The 11098-nt window shown below is 33.8% G+C and overlaps 1 long non-coding RNA gene across 1 annotated transcript; it reads right to left on the reverse strand.

Annotated features, from left to right (window-relative positions):
• Positions 1-3754: 3754 nt before the first annotated feature.
• Positions 3755-8379, reverse strand: LOC113070423 (uncharacterized). The gene is made up of 3 exons (XR_003279927.1): positions 7630-8379; positions 4426-4538; positions 3755-4128 (listed from the first exon to the last, which is right to left on the reverse strand). It is a non-coding gene; the product is annotated as an uncharacterized LOC113070423 (long non-coding RNA).
• Between the last annotated feature and the right edge of the window lie 2719 nt (positions 8380-11098).

Genomic DNA, 11098 nt, shown 5'->3' on the forward strand with positions numbered 1-11098 from the left:
TTGAACACTTCACACTCTAAAGAGCTTACAGTGAAAGAAGCACAAAAAATGGTTGGTTGGCATAATACTCTAGAAACTAGATACAATCAAAGCTCTTGTGTATCTGTAAGAATATTCAGTGTGCTGGTTCTTGTTGTTGTAACATTGAAGATCGGCATCAAACCTTGGCATTCCTGAAATGTGGGTCATGTAGCTACCCATGTTCTGCATAGCAACCAATGAAAAGCACTGGTGAGGGACCAGCCTCCACACACAAGTGCAGACATACACAAACAAGTAGGAGCAAGTCTATTACAAAAAGATGTTGCTCAAAACCGATTTATAAGCAAGTAGAAAACACTGAATATAATACATTTGCTATTCAAGCATGTTAAAAAACACATTTCTGAGATATTATAGTGCGGAACAGAAGTGTGGTCACTAATACTTGTCACATATACAGTAGTTACGTCCATATGGTGACAGATGGTTCAGGGGTGACAAGTCCCACTTGTTTGAATCATCTCTTTTAACGCATGTGCATGAGCACAGATATGGATCACAAGAACAAACAAAAAAGAGAAAACTTTGATTAAAGAAAATGCTATCTGGTTATGTACATATATTAACAGTGATATTACACTGCAAGAAAAGAAAAAAAAAAATAATCTGTGAAAAAAAGATGTAAAATCCTGGCACAAAAATTACCAGTACATTTACTTTTGAGTATACAGACATTTCTTTAAACCCTGAAACACAATACACTGCAATCAGTAATTCAAAATACAGGTAAAACAAATCATAAATGATACATTGGACCGTACTATACAGACTTTTCCTAGAGTGTATCATTTTTTAAATTACATATAAAATTAATGATTAATTTCAAACATTTAAATGTATAATACTAATAATTATTATTTAAATTAATTTATACATTAAAATTAATAAAAATAAAGTTATAAAATAACAAATCGCTAATTATTATAATTTTGTATTATACATTTTATTCTTTTTTAAATGCAAATAGATAGATAGATAGACAGACATATAAAGTTGGAATGGATTCTGGATTAATTATTTGGCACAATCTAACTGATTAATTAGACATTCCACTTAAAAAAAATATAAATCAATCAGTCAATAAATGTGGTGACAAGTGTATACCAATGCCACTTTCAGCTTCCATTAGTGCCAGTCAAATGATGTTAGTGATGCAAATTCAACAAGTCAGTTGCATCTCACCACAGACGCTCTATTCACTTGTGTGTGTTTGTTTGAGATTACACAATCAAACTCATAATTAATTCATGAGCCAGCAAGACGCTGAAAAATTACAGGCTTTCTCAGCCAAATATTCACACCCCAGATTCAAACATACATTTTAATATGGGCGGCCTCTTGTTTGCATCAAAGAGTGTCATTAAGAGTTCACTGCAAAACAACCGTTCATTCCATCCATCCAATCGGAAGTATTATCATTATTTGGGAAAAACATTGAGATGTCGTGACTGTAAACACCAATTTCCACTCTTGTGATGTTGAGACATGGATAAACACAAGGCTCATCCCTCTTCACGCCTTACTCTGCTGTTAGCGGGATATTAGAAAGCACATCTATACTGTTCTCATTTTGTACACGAGTTTTTAAATTGCTTTTTAATTCTGATTCAAATACTTTTGTTCTCTTTCTCATTCTTGCCATACGAATTAAATCATCATAAGCACAATGGATCAGTCAGGATAGATGCCATATTTAATTTGCTGGCAAACGAAAACAAGGCTGTGAAAGATACAAGTACAAGCAACACACTCTTATGACAACTTGAAATAATCAGTATGCATTGGCAGCAATCATATACGCATCATACAATTTAATGCATATGTAACGCTTTCATTACTTTTTTCCCCATTATATTCATAATTAGGTTTAGGGTTCATGTAAGGTTTGGATTTCTGTTAGAATTAGGTTGTAGAAGGTTTTTTTTTTTTTTGCACCAGCTGGTATAATTTCTTAGGATTTCATCATTTGCTAAATTATTATGGCTTCTCAAAAGACAGGGTTAGGACAGTTTGATAGGATAAAATAAAATATAAATTAGCAAAATAAAAAGTTACAAAAATTAGACTTGATTTATGACTAAATTTAGTTCATATTAAAATAAATTTGGTGTACATCATTAAAAATATTTAAAATAAATAAAACAATAAATACATTTAAACATGAAATTATACATAAAAAATAAATTACATAAAATAAAAAAAACATTGAAAAACATGCAGCACTAAATAGGCAGTTGTGCTGGGTGGCATCACAGGTCAGTGCTAAAAAGGAAATGATAAAGCTCTCTAGCCCTAAGTATGCACTTTATCCACTAATGCAGCCATTAATGTGGTCTATCAAAAAACACTCCAGTCCAGCAAATGTGAACTAAATCAAATTAACATCAGGGTTTCCTCTGACTGTAAAGATGAAATTTACATTTCAGTTGATCAGACAGCTTTGCTTCCACACAGAGCAATTATAACAATCGATCATCAGACTGTTTTCAGTACTCCTTACAATAAATTTGGTTTATTAAAATTACCCTGAAGTTCAGCGGTCTCATCTTTTGCAGTTTATCAAATCACAAAGAGTTGGAAAGACTGATGAATGATGATAGAATAGCTTTTCTCTAACTCTAGAATCCAATTTGGATTATAAAGCAAACATAATAAACAGCATGACAGGAATGCACACTAACCAATTAAGTGAATACAACTTGTCACATCTAACTGTATCTACAGATTCTTTTAGAATGGGAAACACAAATGAGCTATATTCCATGTGTGAAATACCACTAGGAAGGACATAAACTTCCTGTAAAAGCAAGGCTATCATTCATAAGTCCTCTTCTTTCTCTCAACAATTGCATTAATTAGGCTGATTAAAAGAACTCCTAGCATTCATCACACCAGACAGGTAAGTAATTAGGAGGGCCTGAAAGGACCTGATAATACACAAAATTTGAATTACACCCCACTGGTTATAAATCATTATGAACCTGCTTTTGAACAAATGTGGGCCTAAGTGTTGTATTAAGTGTTAATTCAATCAAATTGTTGTTGATTGAAAAAAAAAAACGAATTATTGCATTAAAATATGAATGTATTAAAATATTAATAATTATTCTTTTTCTTTATATATATATATATATATATATATATTATATATATATATATATATATATATATATATATATATATATATATATATATATATATATATATATATATATATACTAGAAATAAAAAAAAAAAAAATATATATATATATATATATATATATATATATATATTTTTTTTTTTTTTTTTTATTTCTAGTATATATATATATATATATATATATATATATATATACACATATACATATACATACATATACATATATATACACATATATATATATACACATATACATATATATATATATATATATATATATATATATATATATATATATATATATATATATATATATATATATATATACACACACACACACAAATTTTTTTATCCACATTTTACACTATTTAATGTAAGATTAACTATGAACATATTTATTTTATAAATAAACTACGCTATTATTAATTATACATCAACATGTAAAATATATCAAATGATATATATTTTATATATTTGTATAATTATCTCTTATAACTTTAAGTTCTAGTCCCATAAATCTCATAACATGTATAATTTAGATAATAAATTAAATATCACAGAAGTACTGGTCGTATATTGTCTATGATCACTATGTAGAACATTCCTTTGAAATGTAAATTTCACCACCTATGCCTTTCCATGGTTTATTAACTGGGAATTACCCTATGCTGTTTACATTCATCATACATATTTATGCAATATGACAAACATTTTTACAGGCATGGTGATGGTGGTTCATTTGCAGCAATCAATTCTATTAAAGACATTCTTTCACACAGACATAAGAAAGAACAATAGGTGAGTGAGTCTATAATGCATGTCTATGAGTATTTATGCAGACATGAAGGTCAATAAATGCTGAATTAGCACAATCTCTTACAATCTGCACTTCAAAGAAAGCATGCTGCTGCTCTCCAAGGTGCTGAATGGCAGTTTGGGACTGGTCTGTAAAAAGAGGAGAGTATAAGAATGTTGTAGCATTTGGAGGCTTTTCCTTATCTGTGCAGTCACACGAGCGGACCTCATTAAAGCCACTGACCGCAAACACAACACAAGATGAGTGTTTTATGGGTTGAAAGAAAAAGCACCTTTTCATTTGTTTCAACTGTCTGAATGTTAGTGTGTGTGTGAGAGAGATACAGAGCGGACACATATCTGGCAGTGTGAAAGTATACGAATGTGTGTGTGTGTGTGTGTGTATGTATGTGAGGGTATATGTATAATCTATCCTTGTCCTCTCACCTTTTTCTAGAAACAATAGAATCCGTCCCCTTGAGGCACTGGACAGAAGGAGGACGTGATAAGGCCGCTGTTCTCTGCTCTGAACACACATTTCACATGCGCCGTCTGTGACACTAACAGCAGAACACACAGTCTTACAAACTGCCCCTCCTGACCAGCAGCACAGACTGAATGACTCTCCTCAGCAAACCCCAAACCAGCCATGTGCATCTGGCATTGAACATACAAAGCATTTCCATGGAACAAATTCCCTTCTGTTCTGAAAAATGCTAAATAAAAAATGCAATATGAAAAGTGCAATATAAACACACTGAGAGAGAGAGAAATAAAGTCTGGTTGTCATTAACCTTTCGCGGCTAGTAATTACACTGCAACCAAAACCCACTCTAAAAGAGAAAGGAAGAGAATAAATCCTGCTTCAGAATGACCACATAGAAATAAAAGTCACTACTATAAACCACTCAACAACATACAGTAAATAACATAAGCACTGAATGAAAGGATTTCAAATAAAGGTTCGGTTTAGTTGTTCTTTAAACACAACAGAAGACACTTTGATGAACGTTTGGGTCCAGACAACACTGGATCCCACTGACTTTCAGTGCATGAACAGAATTTGATTTGAAAAAATAAATAAAATTAATAATAATTTAATTAACAAAAAGGCAGCCACATGCAATTTGATCATTGGGATCTCTAAGAGTAAAGCATAAATGCTCTAAAATAACAGAAAAATAAAACACTTTTGCTGATTCTCCAAATATTCTTCTCAATATTTAGTTGATATACTTTACTTTAGTGTATTTCACTCAGTACTACAAGCGTTATTATGTGTTCCCATGGTTTTCAGTTTAACATGCTCTTTACGTGACTAGTAATTATTTAATGCTTCTAATTTATAAGGATTGATAAATTATGTTGTCAATTAAGTTTCAATCATAATGCTTCCTCTTTAAACCAATATAAAACTACCAGTATCGTCCATCATAAAGAGTATAACCTGTAGCCTGCTGTATACCATGGCAAGCTTGTCGTAATATAAAACTTCTTATCAAAATGAAAGTTCTCTGTATTTACTCTCACATATTGCACAAACAGATAGCATTAGGAAAACCCATTATGTTAAATATGAGTGTGTCAACCAGCAACCAGACATTTGCTTCAAGGATGCCACTCATGCAGAAAACCAATTAGTAATATGTTTGAACATTTGCATAATAAATAGAAACAATCCACAAGCGTTGTCTACCGGACACCGAGCTGTCCTGTGTTTTCCCTGCATGGGTTTTTTGCGCAGGAATGTGATGTGTGACAGCTCTTGGCAGTAAAGGGGAAGAAATTGACCTTTGCTTGGGTTTGCTTGAGGTAAACATCTTGTCACATGTGCCGGTATGATTTATGGCAGGTTTCAACTGCTCCACGATCAAATGCTCAGGAATAATTGAAGATTTATTTTAAATGCTGTGTGTTTGTGTGCATATACAGCGACATCAAACTCCTCCTTGCATTTTAGATTCATTACACTAAATTACATTAGCCACTGACCTGCATGAAAGAGCATAACCATCACACATTTGGGGTTCAGTGGCCATATATCTTCCTCTATAGCTTCTCCTGGTTCTACAGAATGTCCAAATGTGGCTCAGCCAGCAGGGGGGAGGCTGTTCATGAGAGACTATGGCCTGGGGCACAAGACCCTGACTGAAGTCTACTAATGAGCCTGTTCTACACAGCCGAGTCACTCCATTCATTAAGGTACAACTGGCACTGTCTCTATCCCACTTTTAATGATGCTAATGCAGAATAAAATATTTTCCATTTACTTTCCTAGCCAATTCTCTATTTATTTTACAGGGCTGTAATAAAGACAACAGAAATATCTATTTAAGTTCCAGGTTTTTCTTTTAATCAGTAAGGGTAATTAAACCAGCACAGCCGTTCTGGCCCATCAATATTTATGACTTCTCACATCTTTGACTTGGTGTCAGTTGCAGATTTGTGTAAACTATTTTTGCAGCATTGCTACAAGAAGAGGGATTTAATATTTAATGCCAATTAGAAGATGTGCTTTGAGCAGAGGTAATTAAAGCTGCGATGTTGCGGCTTGCTTTGAAAGACTATCATTTAATATTAGCACATACAGGAACAAATATGCATGCAGAGCAAGCTGATGTCAGGGTTTATGCGAAATACAGACAAAACATTAGTTAATGATCATAATGAGCATCTATAGCCTATTGCAGCAAGTGCTAAAGAAAAATGATTTGGAATGTTTTAGGTCTCCTTGAAGACCTGCTTGAATTGGCCTTTTGGTTATTTTATTTTTAATGTTATTATTTATTTATTTATCATTATTTTGTATTCACATAAGAAAATCGATTTCCAACTAAAACTGAGTTTTGAAGAAGTGTTGAGAATGATGCTCTGATGCCCTCTTGTGTTTGGATGGAAACTTTCAATGGGAGGCTGACTGGACTGACACATAAGCCCATTTCTCCAATATTCGGTTCTTTAAATCACTTCGCTGGAAAGAACCGGTTCCTGACACGACGTTGTAGTTTACGTTCCAATAAATATCTATTATAGACATTAAAATGTTACTGTCCATCCTCAATTCTATGTGATATTACTAATTTCCAATAATATTTAGGGCAGATAGACTGGATAGTTTGCACAATTGGGACGCAGGTTGCACTTTTTTTTTTTTTTTTACTTAAGCTTTTAAAAAATGCAATCATCAGAATCCGATTATAGTTTGCAATACCGTGAAAAAATAAACCAATGACCTTTCCTTACATTTTAAAAAGTATATTTACTTTTACTATATTTGCATTTGAGTCACGAATTGCTACATCTGTTTGCACGTGACACCTGAACTGAAGGGGGCGCGCGATTACCACGTGCTGCAGAATGTTTTTGGCAACGGACGAAAAAGACAAACATGATTTGGAATTAGTTAAAGAGAAAACAAAAGCCTTTCTTTGAAATACAAATGTACACCAAAAAAACTCCCTGCCACTATAAATTCATCATTAACGTGCAGTTTAACGGAAGCATGAATATTATACCAAACAAAGACTAACGTGGTATGTAACATACGCGGACAAACGTTGTTTGTTGTGTAGTTTAAATGTGTCTGTAGAGGTTTTAGAAGTCAACTCAATTAATTGGTGAAAAGTGTACTGCTATGTTTGTGTAACTTACCTAGGATGACGTTCTCTGTAATCAGAAGCGGCATGCCCATTTAAAGTGAGGGGGCACGTGCTCCACAGATTTTCATGCCAAGTGGATTTTCAATGCAGCTTCCAAAAGACAAAATATAGCCGTATAATATATTTTATATTATCATAGGAACACACCTGTGTGATAAGAATTCAGCGTGCAAAGCATCAGCTGCTAAATTCAAAACTGCTCGCTCTTTGGCTGGTGCTGAGCCAGAGTGAGAAGCGTTGTACAGCGGTGAATTATAACCAATCATACACGAGCTTATTAATGCAATGGCCAATCATTGACGTTCATGTGGGTCATCGCTGTTGCTCACTTGCTCGCTGACTATATTACCTGTTGAATTCTCTCATCAGAAACAATAAAGTGCAGATGTGCATAAGAATAAGTTATTCATTTCACAATGTAAACAGCTTCACTGATTTTAATGGGAGTTTTTGCGGGTACCTGAACTCTGGCTAGAGCAGACTGAATTAAAATTTTCTTTGCTAGTGTATGTTTGCCTTCTGTTAATTGAAAGCATTAATTAATTAGCAACTTAGTACTAAATTCACATTAAATACAAAGCCAGTCATATTAAAACATATTTTATGGCATGACAGCCATATCTGGTCCTTTTTTTAAATATGTTTTTCATACAAGGGTTTTGTGTAGGCCTATTTAATAGATAACACTATTAGTCTACTTTGCCCATCAACATTTATTGATCAAATAACAATCTTTAAAGGTGCAAAAGCATTTACTTACACATATTTGAGAATCAAGATGTATATATATATATATATATATATATATATATATATATATATATATATATATATATATATATATTTTTTTTTTTTTTTTTTTTTTTTTTTTTTTTTTTTTTTTTTTTTGAATAAGAAGGGAAAAAAATAAAATAAAACATAAGCCTGTATCAGTTATACAGTGCTGTGTGGCTGCTGTGTGTCATCATGTGCCTCTTCAAAAATCATGAGTGCATTCTGCTACCTTTATGATGTCATGGACTTGAACAGAAGTAATCACTTTGAATAATATGTTTGGCATGGACGAACAAGACACCTATTTATGAAGGAAAATGTATATAAAAATGCATTAATATAAAATTATCAACTTAATTTAACTAAATTTAAGAAAAATAATTTATTAAACATGTTATTTGTTTGTCTCTGTCTTCATGCCACTTCCTTTAATGGTAAGGGTGGCAAACTATGGCAATGTATGCAAATTTTGAATGTACAACAAAATCTGAATGTGTAGCATGTAAATAAATTAAAAACTGTATTAACTTCTGTTTAAGTGCAGCATAAATCTTTTATTCTGGAAAATGACTATATTTCTGAACATATTCTTCTGTTTCTTTCTTTGCATGACTCTTTCCAACTACATGACATGAAATGTGGTATAAAATCTCATCTCTTTCCATCTACATGACACCTTTGAGTTGTTACAAAGGTGAATATGTGGCACGACATGAATAGGCTATGTCACATGAAAGCAATAGAAGCTAAGTCAAATGTAAATTTGTATACATTAAACCAAAACAAAAAAAACATAGCAAATGCGCCAAAACCTGCATTCATTTGTGTAAAAGTACAGCATGACTCTTTCCAACTACATGATTATATGTCACAATGGTGAACAAAACACAAGATAATTATAGCAATTTGTCATGACAAATCAAAATTGATATTTTCAGGATCAGTTGACCCAGAGTGTTTTACTGACAAATTTGTGAAAATAGAAAATGCATACATACATACACATATCGCACACTTTATGCTAATGAGTTATTTGAGGAGTTAAAGGTATAGTTGTTCTGAATGTATTCATGAAAAGATTTATTCTGGCTAAATATTTATTTTGTTATCCTTTTTTTTCCCCTTTTTTTTCACTCTCACTCACTACATATAAAAATATAAATTAAAATCTTCATAATTCATAGATTGTATTTGTTATGGACGTGCTTCTGTCAAATTCCATATGAAAATTAACTTCTAAATGAACAAGACCTGTGTTTATAAAATGTCCTCAGTGTCCTCCACAGTGTATCTGGGGTTCCTGGGACAGCAGCAACAGTAGCACCGTCTGATCCAGTGCAGTAGCCGCAATCTCCGCGAAGTTGGTCCGACCACACCCCCTCTCTGGGATTCTCCTCTCACTGCTTCCTCCCTGTCTTCACTCAGGACATCCAGAGAATTTTCCACCCTTCCACTGACACTTTCCATCCATTCAATTGTCATGCTCTGAGCTCCTCCAAACGTCTCTCCATCTCCTTCCAGCATCAGCGTTTGCACGGCTCTGTCTGTAACCCTTCTGAATCCGTTCACTCTTACTGCTGCATCACTAATGAGGCGCTCCATAATCTCCAAGCGCTGACTACTTGTTTCTGTTTCTTCACTCTTCAGTCGATTGATCTCGATCAGCATACACTCTCTTAGCAGAAGTATTTCTTTCTCCTTTTCTATGAGCTTGAGTCTGTCTGTTTCTCTCTCATGCTGGAGGACTTCATTATTTCTTTCGATTTCGGCTTTTCGTAGCTCCAGCTCAATTTTTTCTTTTTGCATTCCAAGTTTTTCCAGTTCCTTCCTCTGTATGTCTTGTAATCTGTTTTTTAGTTCATCTTTCATTTCCTGTATTCTCATTTTCATTGCATCTATCTCTTCATACTTTGGTAGAGTGTCTCTTTCCTGGATTTCAGTTTGTGTCTCTTGAGTTCTCATCTGCTCAACATCTTCTGTGTGTTCTTGAATGAATTGTGTAGTTGCTATTACTTGGTCTTCTTGTTCACTCTGAATATTAGTTTTCTCTTGAGTCTTCACAGTCCTTGTCTGTCTTTGTATGTCAGTCTCAATGTCTTGCAGTTCTCTTCTTTTGCATTCATAGCTTTGTGTGAGGTGCTCAGTCTCCTTGGTAAGTCTCGGTAACTCAGCTTGAACCTTCTCCAGGCTGTTCCTCCTCCTCTCGAGGCTCTCCATGATCACTGACTTTTCTTCTTCAGCAGTTTTACATTCATCCCTCAATTTATGCAGGTGATCCTTTGCCTTCTCAAGCTCAAGAAGGCCAGTTTGAATGATTTGATTCTCCATTTCATCGTGTTGCCTCTGTAATTCAGCTGTCATGATGTTTAGCTCATCTCGTTCTAAGGTCGTGCCATCCATTACCTGAAGAATTTCTCCTTGGGCGTCAGTTTTAGAGGTTTGTGCTTCGGTTTCTCCATCTGTTTTGGCCCAATAAATGTAAGTGAGTTCCAGACTGCTGTCTCTGTCTGTCCTTTTTTCCTTTTTAGTGTCTTGTAGTTGTTCCAGTGCTGTTTTGTATGTGACTTTGTCAGCATGCTTGTCACTTCCAGTAGATGTATCATCTGTTTTGCTCTGGATTTTTAGTCTCTCCTGTTCATTTTGCTTTAGTCGAAGCAACTCATTTTCGATGTTTTCCTTCTCTTCTT

Source organism: Carassius auratus, unplaced genomic scaffold (assembly GCF_003368295.1).
Source record: "Carassius auratus strain Wakin unplaced genomic scaffold, ASM336829v1 scaf_tig00003889, whole genome shotgun sequence".
Taxonomy (NCBI): Eukaryota; Metazoa; Chordata; class Actinopteri; order Cypriniformes; family Cyprinidae; genus Carassius; species Carassius auratus.